The 18,101-nt window shown below is 45.6% G+C and overlaps 1 protein-coding gene and 1 long non-coding RNA gene across 4 annotated transcripts in view; one reads left to right on the top strand and one right to left on the bottom strand.

The window, feature by feature from the left end:
* The window catches only part of LOC308591360, a 329,063-nt gene that overhangs the window by 250,610 nt on the left and 60,352 nt on the right, over positions 1 to 18,101 (top strand). The gene's annotated exons all lie outside the window — the stretch shown is intronic.
* The window catches only part of NKAIN1 (sodium/potassium transporting ATPase interacting 1), a gene marked incomplete at its 3' end in the record, with an annotated part of 55,080 nt that overhangs the window by 35,473 nt on the left and 1,506 nt on the right, over positions 1 to 18,101 (bottom strand). The window lies entirely within an intron of this gene.

Raw genomic sequence — 18,101 nt, 5'->3', positions numbered from 1 at the left:
ACTATATACATTTTGGAACACACTACTTGGCTGGAGAACTGCACTGTAAACTTCAGAGAAGTGTGACTTTTAAAGGACAGCTAATGGATAGTCCTTAAAGTCCTCATGAAAATTCTTCAGAATTTTAGTTCAAATTTCTTCTAATATACACATTTTTTTGCATACAATTTTGCAAAAGATGCTCACTTTTTGCAAAGCAAGTTCTCCAAAGTTAACACATTTCTGCATATTACCTTCACTAATATATGCATTTATATGCAAACTTTATAACTTAGCATATCCATTTTTTTACACATTATTCGGCTCGAAAATGGTGTCGCAAAATTCAAGTAAGTGCAAATGTTCGGTTCATTTGCTAGGTTGCCTCTAATTAAGAACTGAAGCAAATTTCTCTCCCATCCCTGGATGTGGGGCCTATGCTTTTTTAATAAAGAAATGTGATCAAGTAAATTAAGATATTGGAAAATGAATCTACACTATAAAATGAATGCTCAACTGAGTTGAGCAGATTTTGGGTTATCAGAAAGATGCAATCTAACCAGAATTTCTACATGGCTCCAGTAAGGCTTTCTTATAGAGAAACACGAGATAAAAATAAGCAAAAAGTTTTCGTGTTCTAGAAATCAAGCATTTTTATGGTAACTGAATGCGTTCGGGTATTACAAGGGATGTTACTAAATCTGAAAGATCAACGGTTCAATCTTTTCTTAGTGAAAGAAAGCCTATTGGTGTTGTTAAAGTAACAGCAATATTAAGGGGTGTGGCTTGCTAGCTAACCATGCAGGAGAATCTGCAGGAATTACTGGGGTTGCTGCAGGACAGCAATCGCAGGAGGACACCAAATATTTTTATTTACTCATTTACTTGTTTAATTTATATCTGCCCACCTTCCTCTCAGAGGAGCGCAGGGTACGCCTTTTAATCAAAGCTTATTCCAGACAAGGTAATTTGATCTGTACTGAGTGAGGTTGCACTGTTTGTAGTTTGGAAGTGCCATAACAACAACAACAACAACAACAACAACAACAACAACAACTTATACCCTGCAACAACAACAACAACAACAACAACAACAACAACAACAACAACAACAACTTATACCCTGCAACAACAACAACAACAACAACAACAACAACAACAACAACAACAACAACAACAACAACAACTTATACCCTGCCCATCTGGCTGTGTTTCCACAGCCACTATGAGCAGCTCCCAACAGAAAATTAAAAGCACAATAAAACATCAAACATTAAAAACTTCCCTAAGCAGGGCTGCCTTCAGATGTCTTCGAAAAGTCAGAGTTGTTTATTTCCTTGACATCTGATGGGAGGGCGTTCCACAGGGCGGGCGCCAATACCGAGAAGGCCCTTGGACACTTGTGGCTTCCCCCCAAAATTCCTGGAGAGTGTAGTTTGCCAAAGGTGTTGAAAGGTGTTTGGAGATTCCCAAAGTGGTTTAACAAGAAATCCCACTTCTCAGGGAACTCTGGGAACTAACATTCCTGCAGAAGTCAAATATCTAACCTCCCCGCTGCAGCTCTTCTTTGACCCCCCCCAACAAGGCACTTGCAAATCAGCTGTTGTGCAAAACCATGGTTTTTCTATGTCCCAATCAGCAGAGAATGCATGCAGTACATGCAGCATGCAGTGCAAAAAGAATGTCAGCCCCACGATTCCCAGCAAGGGATCCTTGTGGATTTTCATGGCATACCCTTCCCAAAGACTCCATCGAGAAACAGGCTACTACATCCTTCTTCGTGGGCGGTTCACAAAAATGGCGCCCTCCCTGCAGAACACCCTCCCTTCGGATGTCAAGGAGATAAAGAGCTATACAACTTTTAGAAGACATTTGAAGGCAGCCCTGTTTTGGGAAGTTTTCAATGTTTGAAGTTTTATTTTGTTTTTATATGTGCTGTAAGCTGCCCAAGGTGGCTGGGAAAACCCAACCAGATGGGCAGGATATAAATAATAATAATACTTTTTTATTATTTGTATCCTGCCCTCCCTTGCCAAAGCCGGGCTCAGAGCAGCTAACAATTAAAAATAGCACAGTGTACATAAAATCACACAGTCAATTAATTAAAATACATTCTAAAATCAATTCAGAATCAAATTAATGGCAACCATTGGGTTAGAGTTCTATGAGGATTACAGAAGGAGGGAGGGGGTCACTGTGCCTTGACCAAAGGCCTGGCAGAACAGCTCCGTCTTGCAGGCCCTGCAGAAAGATGTCAAATCCTGCAGGGCACTAGTCTCTTGTGACAGAGTGTTGGGCCACAGCCCAAAAAGCCTTGGCTCTGGACGAGACCAGCCTAACCTCTCTGTGGCCCGGGACCTCCAAGGTGTTTTTGTTTGAAGACCATAAGGTCCTCCGTGGGACATACAGTGGTACCTTGGGTTAAGAACTTAATTCGTTCTGGAGGTCCGTTTTTAACCTGAAATGTTCTTAATCTGAGGTACCACTTTAGCTAATGGGGCCTCCCACTGCTGCTGCGCAGCTGCTGCACAATTTCTGTTCTCATCCTGAAGCAAAGTTCCTAACCCAAGGTACTATTTCTGGGTTAGCGGAGTCTGTAACCTAAAATGTCTGTAACCTGAAGGGTCTGTAACCCGAGGTACCACTGTACCAGGAAAGGCGGTCCCATAGGTACAAGGGAATAATAAAATCATCATCCTCACACAACAAATGCTTCCTGAGATAGCCACCAGAAAAATGTCTAAACAAAATTTCGAACCCGATCAGTTTGACTGGTATTGCACAATGTTATGAAAACAAGGCATTTTCATAAATGATCTCTGTGGAAAAAAATATAGTTGTGGGAAATTCCCCAATCATCACCAGAAAGCAAGTGCAACAGGAAGACTCTCTTTGAAAGCTGCAAAACGAAATCCTGAAGACTATTCAAATCAAGAGAAATAGCATCCGGTCACCAGCCAGCCTCATTTCTGCGAGGCCCACAGGGAGCCCTTTTTCTTCTTCGTTTGAGCATCTGGAGACAACACAGTAAATCTTTGGGTTGACAGCTCTGGCAAACTCTCAGACCATATTCAGTGCAAGGAACGGAGAGACAATGAAGCAAGATAGCCAATTGCTCAAACAGGGCTGACTAAATCAACCAGCACGGCCACAGGAAGAGGCATTATTAGCAACAGATTGCAAAGGAAGGACAGCAGGAGTGCCAAACACTGATCCCAATCAGCCATCCCACTTCTCATACCAAGATGCCGAGAGATCCAGCAAGCATCCACCAGCAGCAGTTAAAAGCACCTTTGTTCACCCAGGCATATACTGAAACTTAATTTCTTTTTATGTTAGGCCTTTTAAGGTTTCAAGCACGCTGCTTTATTGTGTTTTAAAAGGATTTTTAAAGTAGTTGATCTTTTGTAGTACACTGCCTTAATTCATGTGTGAAAGGGAGTATATACTTTTTAAAAAATAAGACAAAGACACTTTAAATTTATTGATTATTACTTATTGATCAAATTTGTATACCGCCCATCACCCAAATATCACAGGGCAGTTCACAACATAAAAATACAAAATGAGAACAAAACATAGGTAAAGGTAAAGGGACCCCTGACCATTAGGTCCAGTCGTGGCTGACTCTGAGGTTGTGGCGCTCATCTCGCTTTATTGGCCAAGGGAGCTGGCGTACAGCTTCCGGGTCATGTGACCAGCATGACTAAGCCACTTCTGGCGAACCAGAGCAGTGCACAGAAACGCCGTTTACCTTCCTGCCGGCGTGGTACATACTTATCTACTTGCACTTTGTCGTGCTTTCAAACTGCTAGGTTGGCAGGAGCAGGGGCCGAGCAATGGGAGCTCACCCCATTGCAGGGATTCAAACCGCCAACCTTCTGATCAGCAAGCCCAAGAAGCTCAGTGGTTTAGACCACAGCGCCACCCACTTCCCTGAACAAAACATATACCACCCTATATCCGGAGGTCTCAGGGCATTTCACAGGGTTAATTTGGCACAAACTGCCTTACAGGACACCCACTTTGAGTCAGGTCCAAACTGAGTAAGAACCTCGCTTAGGAAAATCTAAGGCCCACATATGGGGGAAGGGTGGCAGTTTGGTGGTAGAGCATCTACTTTGCAGGCAAAAGGGGAGATCTGGGATAGCTCACTCAGTAGAGCATGAGACTCTTAATCCCAGGGTCATGGGTTTGAGTCCCGCATGGGGCAAAAGGTTCCTGCATTGCAAGGGGTTGGACTAGATGACCCTTGGGGTCCCTTCCAATTCTATGGCCTCAGGTTTGATCCCTGGCATCACCAAGTAGAGTTGGGAGAGAATCCAGCCTGCAATTCTGGACAGGCATTGCCGGTTAGTTTAGAAAATATTGAACTAGTATAAGATAGCTTCCAAAGTTGAGGCTTGATGTCTTTCCCCGTTGATTGGCACAGGGAAATGAGAAACTGGCTGCATCTTTATTATTCTTATTCTTATTGCTTAAATGGAACCAATGGAGGGAAAATTGAAAAATTTTATAATCTTAGAATATCTAACTGTGAAGATACATAAAATGAAAGGGTTTAAGATCAGTGAGAAGGAGGAGGATTGGTTTGAGAAGATATTGAATTACCATATTTTTCGCACCATAGGACGCACCGGACAATTAGAGGGGGGAGAACAAGAAAAAAAAATTCTCTCCCTCTCTGTCCAGCACCCCTTCAGCGAAGCGGCAGGAGGCGCTGCGCAGAGAGGGGGAGAATTTCCCCCCTCTTGTTTCCCCCCTCTAAAACAAGGTGCCGTTTAAGGTGCGTTCAGACGCCTTCAGGCGGCTACCTTGGAAGCCTGGAGAGCGAGAGGGGTCGGTGCACACCGACCCCTCTCACTCTCCAGGCTTCAGGTTCCTTTCGACCTGCTCTTTGGGGCTGGCGGGGGGAAGCCCGCCACCAGCCCCAAAGAGCAGGTCGGGGAGCAGCACAAAGGTGCGCGGCTATAGAGGCTCCTGCCATAGCCGCATGTCACCTCTCCAGCCAGGAGAGGGTCGCGGGGGGGGGCTTCTTTAGCCCCGCGCGCGCTCTCCCGGCTGGAGAGATGGTGCGCGGCTAAAGAGGCTGCTGCAATAGCTGTGCGTCACCTCTCCAGCCGGTAGAGGGTCGCGGGGCTATGCTGTCTTCGCTCCATAGGACGCACACACATTCCCCCTTCATTTTTGAAGGGGAAAAAGCGCGTCCTATGGTGCGAAAAATACGGTATTTGGGCAGGTTTGAACAATTTGAAGCAATTAAAATGTTAAAAGTTAAATAAACCTTGTGGAGGGAGGAGTGTTAAGAATTGTACATATGGTCAATTTGAATATGTTACTATTTTATTATTTATTTTTTTAAGGGGTGGGGGGAAAGGAGGAGGAGGAGGAGGTGGTGGATGAAGAAGAAGAGGAGGTGGAGGAGGGACGGCGAGTCACTCACTGGCTCCCAAGGCCTCCACGTGCCGCCATTTTGCTGAGGGGGAAGGAGGAGGGCTGAGGGAGGTAGGGAAGGAGGGAGGGATTGAAGGGGAGAAGAGGAGGGAACGAATATGTTATTATTGATTATGTATACCAAATGTATCAGCCGCCTGGGGGGTTTCACTGTTTGTTTTTACTGTGTTTTGGTTGTTGGATAAACAAACAAATAAATAAATAGCTTTACAGAATTGGATTCAATTTCCCCGCAATTTCTGTCACCTTCTGAGGGGATAGAAACCCGCCATATTTCAGACAGATAAGGATAGCAACTTTCCTTGCACTTTCCTGTGCAAGGAAAGTCTTTAGGTAGAGAGATTTGCTCCCCTCCTGGTGTTTTGGAAGAATAAGCATGAAAATGGCATACATCATACAGACATCCCCAGGTAAACAACTTGCAACATTTCGGATACACAGGTGCAGAGCTTAGGGAACTATGATGTACAAAAAGCAGCCTGCGTATTTCTTTTTGTTTTCTGCTCTGTTGACAGCAACGGATCCATTCCTCCAACATCACTCCAAACACAGAGCACTGTGATCAGAAGTGAAAAGAGCCCCCCCCCCTCAAAGTTATTCCCTGGTTGGAAGCTAGAGCTGTCAGTCAAAATCAACACTTCCCTGCAGGAAAAGGCATCGATTTTCACAGGCGCACTACTGTCACTCAGAATTGGGGCGTTTCCAGGCAGCCACTATTTTCAGGCAGGATTCAGGCACATACCTGTACAAGCATATTCAAGTTGAACAATTATAGTTGACCGGGAAGTCTCATGCAACAAACCTTCTTCTCCAAAAGATTGGTTGCAGGTGGGGTCTCCTAGAGAGGAGGGGACTTAAGACGGCTGTAGCTAGGTGAGGACTTTCAGTCTCAGCAACTGATTCATGGGGTAACACATACCACAGATGAGCTGCTGTGCTCATTACTCCTGACACACTGCCAAGTCGGTGAAGATTGTATCTTTGCTAACAAAGAGTTAACTCCAACTTTCAATGGTGTGATTTACTGCTGGCAGAAAGTGATGAGAGAATGGAGTGGAAAGGAAAAGACAACACTTGCAATGATGCAACATTGTTTAACTTCTCTGCAAATGAATAGAAATGGCTGGTCGTTAAACAGCCAATGTTGACTAATCTCCCTCCAAATAAATCAGAAGGAATTCTCAATAGACAGGTGTCAGGCGGCAGAAGAACCAACCCCCACGGCAGGTTGCCAGGAACGGATAAGACAAGGAAAAGTCCTTACCACCTGCTTTTTATTCAGTATTTACAGAGAGAGGATTGGGAATGCAGCCTCTTAGAATAATGGTGTTGTCTCTCCTACTTCCTCATGCGTCATTGCTACAGGTGCTGAAAAGTTCCCTCTGCCTTTGAGCTCTTTGCTCTCTTACTTTCAATGCTCGCCGGGTTCTGGGAGAGAGGGAAGGTCTGGAATGCTTTCTAGAGACACTGTGTCCATCAGCTGTCACCCCCTGGTGCTTCCATTTCTTCCTCCTCCTCTCCCATTATTTCCCAGCTTTTCTCCTCATCTGCCTCTGAGCTGTGATCTCCCTCAAACCCCTGTTGTAATTCAAAACTGTCATCTTCTTCTCTGGAAGGGTCAGGCTGGGGAGGCGGCCTTCACCATTCCTCCTCTGCCCAGTCCCTGACAACAGGTTGCATGGAAGCACCTTTGTCCACAAAGCTTGGGAAAGAACCCCAGGTTGGCAACTTTGGAGGACGCCTGTGTTGCTTCAGAGTATTCCAAAGCAGCACACCTCAAGTTTGGGATTCATCCAAACACTTTCCCTTCTCTCTGTGGATTTCATTGTCATGTACAACGAAGAAGAAGAAGAAGAAGAAGAAGAGTTTGGATTTGATATCCCACTTTATCACTACCCGAAGGAGTCTCAAAGCGGCTAACATTTTCCTTTCCCTTCCTCCCCCACAACAAACACTCTGTGAGGTGAGTGGGGCTGAGAGACTTCAGAGAAATGTGACTAGCCCAAGGTCACCCAGCAGCTGCATGTGGAGAAGCGGGGAAGTGAACCCGGTTCACCAGATTACGAGTCCACCGCTCTTAACCACTACACCACACTGGCTCTCTTTAGACATTTGTACCCCACATGGGAAATACAGGTGTTCCCAAGGAATCCTCTTATAGCAGTGATGTCCAACAGGTCAATCGATTGACAGGTCGATCTCTGAATGACTGCGGTCGATCATGGTCAATCACGGGCTCCCTTATCATCGCTGGCTCCACCCCCGCCGCCGTTGGAATGTATTGCTGCTCCTGCTTGTTATTAGTGGTGTAGTTTTACAGCGATTTTAACGCTCCTCCTCCCCGCAAAAAGCAGAGTAACTCTAGCCTCCCCTCAAAAATGCTCAACCACTGTGGGGTCCTCTAAAGAAAGCTCAACAACTTTGGCCTACCCTAAAAGGAGCTCAACAACTTTGGTCTCCCAGCCCCCCTCCAATGACAATGGGTAGAGGTCCTGGGCCCTAGAGATCCCGGGCCCTAAGTAAGTTAGATTAGCCTTAACCAGAGCCAGGGCCTTTTCAACACTGGCTCCGGCCTGGTGGAACGCTCTGTCTCATGAGACCAGGGCCCTGCGGGATCTGATTTCTTTCCACAGGGCCTATATGTCAGAGTTGTTCCGCCTGGCCTTTGGCTTAGAATCAATTCGATTCCCTCCCCCTTTCTTTTTTTCCTTTCTCCTCCTGTGAAGAGGCTGCATCTTAATGTTTTAATGTTGTATTTTAATCTTGTTTTTTAAGTTGTATTTTAATCAACTTGTTTTTATTATTGGTTGTTAGGCGCCCTGAGCCCAGTTTTGGCTGGGGAGGGCGGGGTATAAATAATAATAATAATAATAATAATAATAATAATAATAATAATAATAATTATTAGACCACTGCCAGTTGTTTTATACTGGGAGTAGATCGCAGTCTCTAGGGAGTTGGGTGTGCCTGTCTTATAGGATCTAAAACACCCACCCTAAACAGCAACTTCTTAAATATCTACTATTTTTTAAAAGGTTTTGCTCTTTTAAGTGGAGATGCCGGGCATGCAAGGAATGCTTCAAACACAGCACAAAACTAAACAGTCGAAATCGCTCCCATATGAGGCAGCGATGGCCACCAACTTGGATGGTTTACAAAGAGGACAAATTCACGGAGGATATAAATGGATACTAACCTTGATGACCAAAGGCTTATGAAGACCCCTTCCTATGGAATCACAAGTGGGGAGAGTGCTGTGGTGCTCAGGTCTTGGTTTGCGGGCTTCCCACACAGACAGCTACCGGAAGAACAGGATGCTGGACTTGGCGAGCCATAGGCCCAATTCAGAAAGGCTCTTCTGACCTTCTTAGGACACTGCAGTTGCCACCACAGACCCCACAGCCAACCTTCTCCCTCCAAAAGCTGCAGCTTCCCCCCTACCCAAAGAAATATTGCGGCCTTCCATCCCGAGTGCCTTCCATCCCGAGTGCCGTTTGTCAGCTCCAAACATGATTTCCATGGCAACCATGCAAATGTGGAAGCATTCCATAATCATTAGGGAGAGGGGCTGAGCAGTATAAACAGTGACTGCAGTAGATTACATGCCTATTATGAACAGTCGCGGCTCCTGAGCACTGGTAATTATACCTAATTGTGCATTTAATTGTGTAATTGAAAACTCACATATAGAAGAATCGAGGCTCCCTTCTCTCTCTGCCCCAATCCCCAATCTATGGAGAAAGGCAACTTGATCCAATCTCTTGGCCTACCGCCCTGTTGTCCTGCAGCGGCTGCCACAAATTGATACAGATATTGCAAGAGGTTGTCTTCTGCCTGCCTAGCTATTCAGCAATCGCTATAAATAAGGATGGAGTTTCCAGGTCAGGAGCACTGAGATCATCGAGGTCCTTGACCAGGTCATTGAGATCAATGGACAGACCCTATTCAGAATATGACAAAGTTCCCTGAAGGAAACTAGCCACCTTGGCTGTGCTTTGACTCCACAGCTGGAGGAGATGATGCTTCTGATTTCTAGTTGCTGGAAGCCACAGGAAGAGAGAGGGCTCTTGGGCTTCGGTCCTGCTTGCAGGTTTCCCACAGGCATCTGGTTGGCCAATGTGAGAACAGGATGCCCTTGGCCTGATCCAGCAAGCTCTTCTTAAGTTCTTAGAAAAAAAAAGTTATTGGAAAGAATAAGCCATGTCAGAATGAAAATTTTCCTCTTGGATAGTACAGGTGACACATCTTGAAAAGGTCACCTTGGCTGCGCCAAGTAACAAACAGCAACATTATTATTGCCATTGTCACTAATATCTCTGGGTACCACGTCTACCCAGCACTGGGGAACCTCTGGCCTCCAGGCCTAAGCCGAGACCACCCCCATCGTTCTGCCCGGACACTGAGGTCCAGCTCTGAGGGCCTTCTGGCAGTTCCCTCCTTGCGAGAAGCAAAGTTACATAGAACCAGACAGAGGGCCTTCTCAGTAGTGGAGCCTGCCCTGTGGAACACTCTCTCATCAGATGTCAAAGAAATAAACAACTACCTGATTTTTAGACAACATCTGAAGGCAGCGCTGTTTAGGGAGGTTTTTAGTGTTTGATGTTTTATTGTCTTTTTAATATTCTGTTGGGAGCCGCCCAGAGTAGCTGGGGAAACCCAGCCAGAAATACTATGATTATGATTATTATTGGTCAAATCATGCCTACCTGCCCTACACCTGGCTAATAAAGACATAGCTCCCCCTGCCAAAAGTAGGATTTGCATGCACCATCTTTGCAAGTGCCACCATGATCATGGACATGTTGCAAGAGCCGGCAACCAGGTGACTGGCACTGCTTGCAAAGCCCTATACCTGTGCCTGCATGGTTTGAAATCAAATCCCAGGGGCAAAGAAAAACAATGCTTCACCCAAAATCATGGTGATTGACTGAACCAATCAGCTGATTGGTTCAGCTGATTGACAAAATGGGCTGCAGTGACTGGGGGACCAAAAACATCTAGCCCATTGGCTAGAAATATAAAATGTGAATAATGTAAAGTGGGGTATTTGTTGTTGAGTTGTCATGTCTTAAAATATTTACAAGTATTTTTAAAAAGCCATTTCCAAGTGGAGCATTGGTTTGGTATAGAACTTAAACCACACTCAGTGGAGTGGCATAAGAGAACGGGTCTATCATTTCTGGAAGATGGGGTGAGATGTAGGTAGGCTGCACTTGTGTTCCAGGTTCCGCACTATCCCTTCTTTCTCAGTGAATAGACCTGCTGTAAGTTTGGTGAGATGATGCTTGGGGAATGTTTACAATTTTATTCAGATTTTGGACACACTGCAAATGATTAACACACCAGATTTAGCACGCCCGATGAGCTGTGCACATAAAAACATTTGCTTCCCAGGGATAGCCAACTGCAGAAAGTTAATTACAACTTGGACTTTAGATCTGACTGGCGTTACATCCAATTTCAATTGCTCAATTTCATTTGTACAGCATCGATCCATTATGCTAGCAGTTTAATTTTATGAGACAATGCATTTCAAAAAATGGCAGATTTGCTGCGAAAAAATATAGAGCAGGGGGGATGTGTCTACGCCACATTATGGTTCAGAAGCATGCACGACAGACTGTAATTTCAAGACGCAAATGACAACAGATTTAAAAGGAACACAGAAGGGGTGTTCCATAGGAGCTGTAGTGAAAATTTATCCCATTTTTCCTCCAAGGAGTTAAGGGCACCATAAAGTGTGCATTGTTCCCCACCAACCACCATCATGCTCTCAATGACACTGTTCATGACTGAGATTCACGCAGAAAGCTTCATGGACAAATGGGAACTGAACCCATGTCTCCCCAGTCCAACTTACTAACCATGACCATAGTGGCACTCCTTAAAGGCGGGATTTAACATCCTGCACTTCATCTGACACGTAGGGAGTTCAATCCTGCTTTGTGCATTATTCCCCCTCCCCCAATGCTGATGGGCCAACTTTGACAGGTGGGTGGAACCAACCACCTGCCAATCACCTGGTGCAATATGACATCAGATTGCGGACAGATGGGTGATCCCCAGAGCAAGAAGAACTTCCCATCAGTGTTCAAAATTAGCATTTTGCACTTGGTTGTCGACCACTTGCAACCAAGTGAAGATGTGTGGGCACCTGACATCACTACAGTGGTACCTTGGGTTAAGTACTTAATTTGTTCCGGAGGTCCGTACTTAACCTGAAACTGTTCTTAACCTGAAGCACCACTTTAGTTAATGGGGCCTCCTGCTGCTGCCGGAGCACGATTTCTGTTCTCATCCTGAAGCAAAGTTCTTTACCTGAGGTACTATTTCTGGGTTAGGGGAGTCTGTAACCTGAAGCGTCTGTAACCCGAGGTACCACTGTATCTCGGGATCATTGGATCTTGACTGCTTTCACACACATTAATACCACATCCTGTAGAATTCTATCAGTTATATTTTATCAGTGCAATTGGAATGAATTTCTGGAAGCAAATTGCTTTTTCTGTGTGCAGCCTGAGCAGGAGCAGTTACCATTAAGGCAAAGAGGTTGGAATATGCCCATATATATGTGGACTGCGCCTTGATCAAGTGGCTTTTCTTCTTTAAGTTCTCAAAGCTCAAGGTTGTCATCTAGCCAGATGTTTAACTAAGAATCAATCACATACGGTTCATCATTTGAAAAACAAGACTTGCCCCCAAATGGCAACTAGACATTCCATTTTGGTGACTGCAACCTTGGTTTAAGGAGCCATTGGGCGCCTACCTTATATATCTGAGTTTCTAACACAACTTCCCATGTGACTAGGATAATATTCCAAGGGTCCCAAAATGGAGCATTTATTCAGCAAAGAGCATCCAAATCATTCTGCACCACCTATTTGAGGTGCACGAACGTTTAAATCACGCAACCCACCCTCACCCCCTGCAAAAATACACACACAAACAGAACACCAGGGCAGTGATCCCGAGACGTGAAACACAGTGGTGTCAAGTGGTGTGGTGTGGTATAGAAGAACAAGGACTGAGGATGGAGTGAGTCAGCTGATGAGTCACAGAGCACATTTAAGACACGACATAAGAGGCAGATCCAATTATCAAGCACAGCCAACATCAAGGCAAAGAGGCTGCTGAACTGACAACAGCCAGCCACAAAGGAAGCTTCTGAAAGACTGCGAGAGTCTGAATCACATGGTATTTGGGAGATAAGGGTCTTCGGCATACGAAGGGCAGATGTAAAAAATGATCACGTCGAGCGCATTTGCCACAGCAGTCCATCACTCTAGGTTCAGGAGGAGTGTGACTCTGAATACCAGGAGCAGAGTAGGGGTTGGGTGATGATCAAACTCCTTTGTGCCCTGCTAGTGGGCTTTGCCAAAAGCATCTGGTGGGCCACTGGGAGAAACAGAGAGCTAGACTAGGGGGACCTTTGGCTGGATCCAGCAGTACTACTCTTACAGGACATGAAAGTCAAGGGAAAGGTTCCAGTATTGAGGTGTGTGCCAAGACTCTCTCCTCCTGCTCTGGGATGCTTCTTAGAGTTAGATCTCTGTCAATTCACATGTGAACTGACCTCTTGGATGAAAATGTGGATCAGAATGTAATTTATTATCCTTCCGAATCTGACCTTCTTCAATTTTTGCAATATGGACCACAGATTTTTTTTTTAAAAAACATACTAAATGTGTGTGGGGAATCAGCCTGAGTGTTTTAGGACAAAATATGTTTAGAAATGCACCCACTGAGACAAAACAGCATTGTCTAAATACATATTTTGTGATGACATGCTGATTTAAGTATGAACATTCAGTCAGCACCTGGGATAGTTCAGTTGGTAGAACATGAGACTCTTGATCTCAGAGTCATGGGTTTGAGCCCCATATTGGGCAAAGGATTCCTGCACTGAGGGGGGTTGGACTAGATGACCCTTGGGTCCCTTCCATCTATGATTTGTTTAACTTGGACAGAATGGACACATAGGTAAATTGACTCAAACTGGAAATAGAGGGATCCCTTTACCCCTCCTCCAACCAAAGCTTCCTTTCGCCAATGCTCCAGTGGTAACTTCAGGACCTGTGAAATGGTGACCTGCCTTCTGAGGCAACGATAATAACTTAAAAACAATAATTGAAACCTTCACTCAGTACAGAAAAACAGCAAGACCCCAAAGTGTAAAAACAGGGCCAGGATACTGTGGTATCATGTATCTCAGGGACCGAGGTAGGCTTGACCAGAGGTGGAAAATTTGGAGAAGGAAAAACAGCTTGCACCCGGTGCCCATTCCCCATGGCCTCTTGGGCATTCATCCACTGTCCCCAATAGCTTGGTGGTGCTTTGGTTTTGTTTTAATAAGTTTTCAAAAACAACAACATACAAACAAATCCAAGGGGGAAAACATGGGGCCTTAAGTACCACCTGATTCCATATGTTCCATCATGATTACCCAGGATCCTCTGGTGATTTCTCAGCACTAGAAACTGAGTGTGGCAGGGCTTCCCCTGTGGAACTCCCTACCAGCAGAGGTTCAGCAGCAACCATCCCTCCTTTTGAAACCTTTTGTGTTTAGATGCACCCTTGCAATGTGAATTTTGTCACAGTTCAAGGACAACATTCCAGCCAGGCAAACACACTTGAGGATAGCCCAGTGTAGTGCTGGTGAGGGTGTGATGTAGCCTGGGGAGAGGGGTGCAGATAGGGGAGAGTCCTGAGGGCCTGACAGAGAGGCTTAGAAGGACCATGTTTGGTCCCAGGGCTCAAAATTCCCCTTCTCTGACCAACACTATGAGAGCAGAACCTGGAATCATTCCAAATATTGCTGGACTCCAACTCCCATCCCCCTAGACCAATGACCATACTGGCTGGGGCTGATGGGAGTTGGAGTCCAGCAAGATCTGGACAGTCACAAGTTCCCCACTCCGCCGTGAAGCCACAACCCTTCTCCAGTTTTAAATAGGAAAGGCTACCCCATTTTCATCTCTGTGCATTAAGCTGTTCGTGTGGATGCATTTGAATGCTCTCTGTATACATGAGCAGGGAAGCTAGAATCAGTGCAACAAGTGGGCAGGGCTCTGTGTGTTCACTTCCCCCTCCATGCATTCGGCTAGAATCAAGAGAGATGTTTCATTTGATCAAGTCCAAGCAAGGGGAAAATCAATGATGTACCCAGCAGCAGTAATTTTCTCTGTACCCAGAGCAAGTTGTGCAACTCGACTCTGACCATATTTACTAATGCACCAGCTTAAAGTGGAATTGCTTCCAAGCAAATTTGCTTAGGGCCCCAGTTTTAATCTCCCTGCAAAGTGTTGAAACATACTCTACAAGCAAGTTTCAGCACAAAGAGCTGTTCACAATTTCTCTTTCTTACGCTTACTAATGATGGGGGAAGGTGCTGACAGAGTCTCCTCCTCCTCGCCTCAGTCCTCATACAGTTACAGGAATGGGCTGCACAAGCTTAAAAGTGCCTCACAGTATCATAGAAATGTAAAGTTGGAAGGGACCCATAGCTGCCAACATTTCCCTTTTTTTAAAGGGAAATTCCCTTGTTCTGAATAGGATTCCTCACAAGAAAAGGGGAAAGTTTACAGCTATGAAGGGACCACAAGGGTCATCTAGTCCAACCCCCTAAAATGCAGGAAACTTTTACCCAATGTGGGGCTCAAACCCACAACCCTGAGATTAAGAGTCTCACATTCTACCAACTGAGCTGTCCACTGGTGCAGATTTCACTCTGTAATAAAAGTTTCCCTGGGTGCATACATTGAAAGGCAACAGATGCAAAGCATACTTGGGCCAGTGGCGTAGCGTGGGTTGTCAGCACCCAGGGCAAGGCAAGTAATTTGCGCCCCCTAACCCGTGGATTTGCACCCCCTAACCCCCAGATGTTGCGCCCGGTGCGGCCAGCCCCCCCTGCACCCCCCACGCTACGCCACTGACTTGGGCAGATCCGCTCCAGCCCAAAACAGCTATAAAACCTTTCACAGGCTCTCTTTTTCAAAAGACAGGATGGTGTAACAGCTAGAGAACTGCACTGCAACCAGGGAAAACTGGTTGTAAGACTCCACTCGGCCATGAAGAGCTGTAGGTAACCTTTAGCCTGTCATTCACATGTGAACACTATACCAGGGGTGGGAAACTTCAGGCCTGGCAGTCAAATGCGGCCTCCCAAACCTCTTGGGACTCTGATAGGCCACACCCCATTCCACAGGCCACACCCACGAGTGCTTCTGGTCTAGCCGGAACGTGTCATTGAACTGTGATAATAATGCCTCTTGTCTGGAAGGAGGGCCGGCGGGGCGTGTGTGTGTTATCCCTGGGAATCTCTGACTTAGAAACATAGAACTGTAGAGTTGGAAGGGACCCGACTTCTGCATGCTTGGAATGTAACCTGTTGCACAAAGCTAAAACTTGCATCCTTTGCCCTGTCTACGTTTGCACCTGGCCCCATTGTGTAACCCCCAGGAGGTTTCCCACAAGGGAATGTGGCCCTCGAAAAAGCCGTAACCAGGAGCTTAGCATGGGGAGGGGGTGAACCTGTGGCTCAAGAACTGCATGCGGCCTGCAGCATATGTGGGGGGAGGGTCCCAAAGGGAAAGAAAGGGGGCAGGAGTTGCTGGAGGAGGAAGCAGACAGAAAATCCAAAATGGGTGGAACAATGGAAGCAGGAGTGGGGAGCCCTCTGCAAGCCATTAGTTCAGACCTCTGGCAAGAGTGATCTTCCCTTCCCCTGTAGTCAGCTGTGCAGGGAGGAAGATAAAGAGTAGCAGGAGAGAAAGGGTGGGAGGGGGAGAGAGAGAGGGAGAGAGAGAGAGATGCATGTTGCTCCATGCACTTTGGGTTTTGGCCTCACCCATCACCATCTTGTGGCCCACGAAATAATAATAATAAAGGGTTCTACACCCCTGGATTAGCAACATGTGCAGACAAGCCTTGGGCTCACCTGTTTCTCTCTCTTCTTTGGGCACAGCCACAAGGAGATCATTGGCTTTCACTTTTGTTTTCAGCTAAATGTGGAGACTCATGCTCACACCCAGGGAAACTGTGGCCACAGCGCGCACAATGACCCAAGACAACTTCAAACCACAGTGAACGATTCCTGACATGTTTCACTAAACCACAGTTAACACTAAGCACAGATCAGACATGAGCAGTAACCACGGCTAGCTGTACACAGGAGCAAATGCTTGCATGCTGTGTCTTGAGGCTGTGCTGGAAGAGGGATCACTCTCTCATGTCCGTCAACGCAGACTAAGCTGTAGCATTACGCACAAACCAGGTGACTCTCTCTCAGCCTAACCAATCTCGCAGGGCCATTATGAAGATAAAATCATAGAGGAGATAACATATATGCTGCCCTGAGCTGGAAAAGTAGGATAAATACAATTGGCAACTGGCAATACAGATATGTGCCAAGTGTTATGCACTCCCATACAATTTTTTTGAAGCAAATTGTCTCATGTAATCCTGAGCACTGATCAAGACAGGCCAGGCAGCTAATGTATTTTGCATGAGAAAGAACTAAAGAACTTTCATGCAAAACTGAAGGACAAATAGCAATACACCTTTTGTTGGATCTCTTGTTGCTGCTTTGCTTTTTAAGTTCACATCTGGCTTCCAGGCAATATCAACGTTACACAATATCGACATTACCCAAGTCTCATTGATATTCCCCATAATAGAAGCATGAAATCACAGCATTCCACTTTTGCAGAGGCATTAACCCCTGTAATTCCTGTATAAATAGGAAGATCAGCCTTTCTAGAGTCTTAATCGACCCAAGCATTCCTTTTGTCTGTTTGCTTGTAGGCTGTGTGGCTGTTTTAACATTGCCCTAGGAATGTTTTTAATAAAATAAAATAAAAAATTGCTTGGCAAATATTGTTGGGATATTTCCTGGTTTCTTGCACTAACCAAGACTCGGTTAAGTCTGAATTTCATGGGAAACCTTTTCTCCCTCTGTTAACTTTATTATCCATTACTTAGATTGCACACCTATCTGCCTGTACTTTGTAAAATTCTGTGCTATCTAAGATTAAAACACAGGCAAGACAACAGGGGAAGGGGAAGCAGCTGTGGGTAAATGGAGGAATACAAGTTTGTGTCCATAACACATAACCAAGCTTATTTGTTTATTTTTCTTAGAAACCCATCTCCATTTCTGTTATGCGTCCTGATTCCTGAAGCATCCATTATTTCCAGTCCCACTTCTTTCCTCTGGTCCCAAGATCCAGGATGGATCGTTGGCCAACCACAAAATGAGGGGGGAGCAGGGTGGTCAGATGCAAAGGAGGACGGGGCTTAATAATTACAGAAAAGAGGGAATGGCAACAACTAAAGGTGCAGGAGTCCTGTCTAGGGGCTTCTCATATGCATCCAGCAGAACGTGTCTGGAGATAGTGCTGAACTAGATAGATCTAGCAAAACAGGTGGAAGGGGGAAAGAGAGGAGTTATGTCATTCTACTGAGCAGACTTTTCCCTATCCTAGATCCAAAACTTGGGCTATTCTTTTCCTGCCCACCTTCACGGTGAGTACCTGCCACCAGCAATTCTAAAACACACTTAGTAGGGGAAAGGTCACAGCTTTCTGGTAGAGCATCTGCTTTGCATACAGAAGGTCCCAGGTTTGATGTCCAGGAAGGATTGGGAAAGGCTCCTGCCAGAAAACTTGGGG

Source organism: Podarcis bocagei (assembly GCF_964188305.1).
Source record: "Podarcis bocagei genome assembly, chromosome: 7".
Classification (NCBI taxonomy): Eukaryota; Metazoa; Chordata; class Lepidosauria; order Squamata; family Lacertidae; genus Podarcis; species Podarcis bocagei.
Note: the sequence above shows the minus strand (reverse complement) of the source record. Positions and strands in the feature narration are given on the sequence as shown.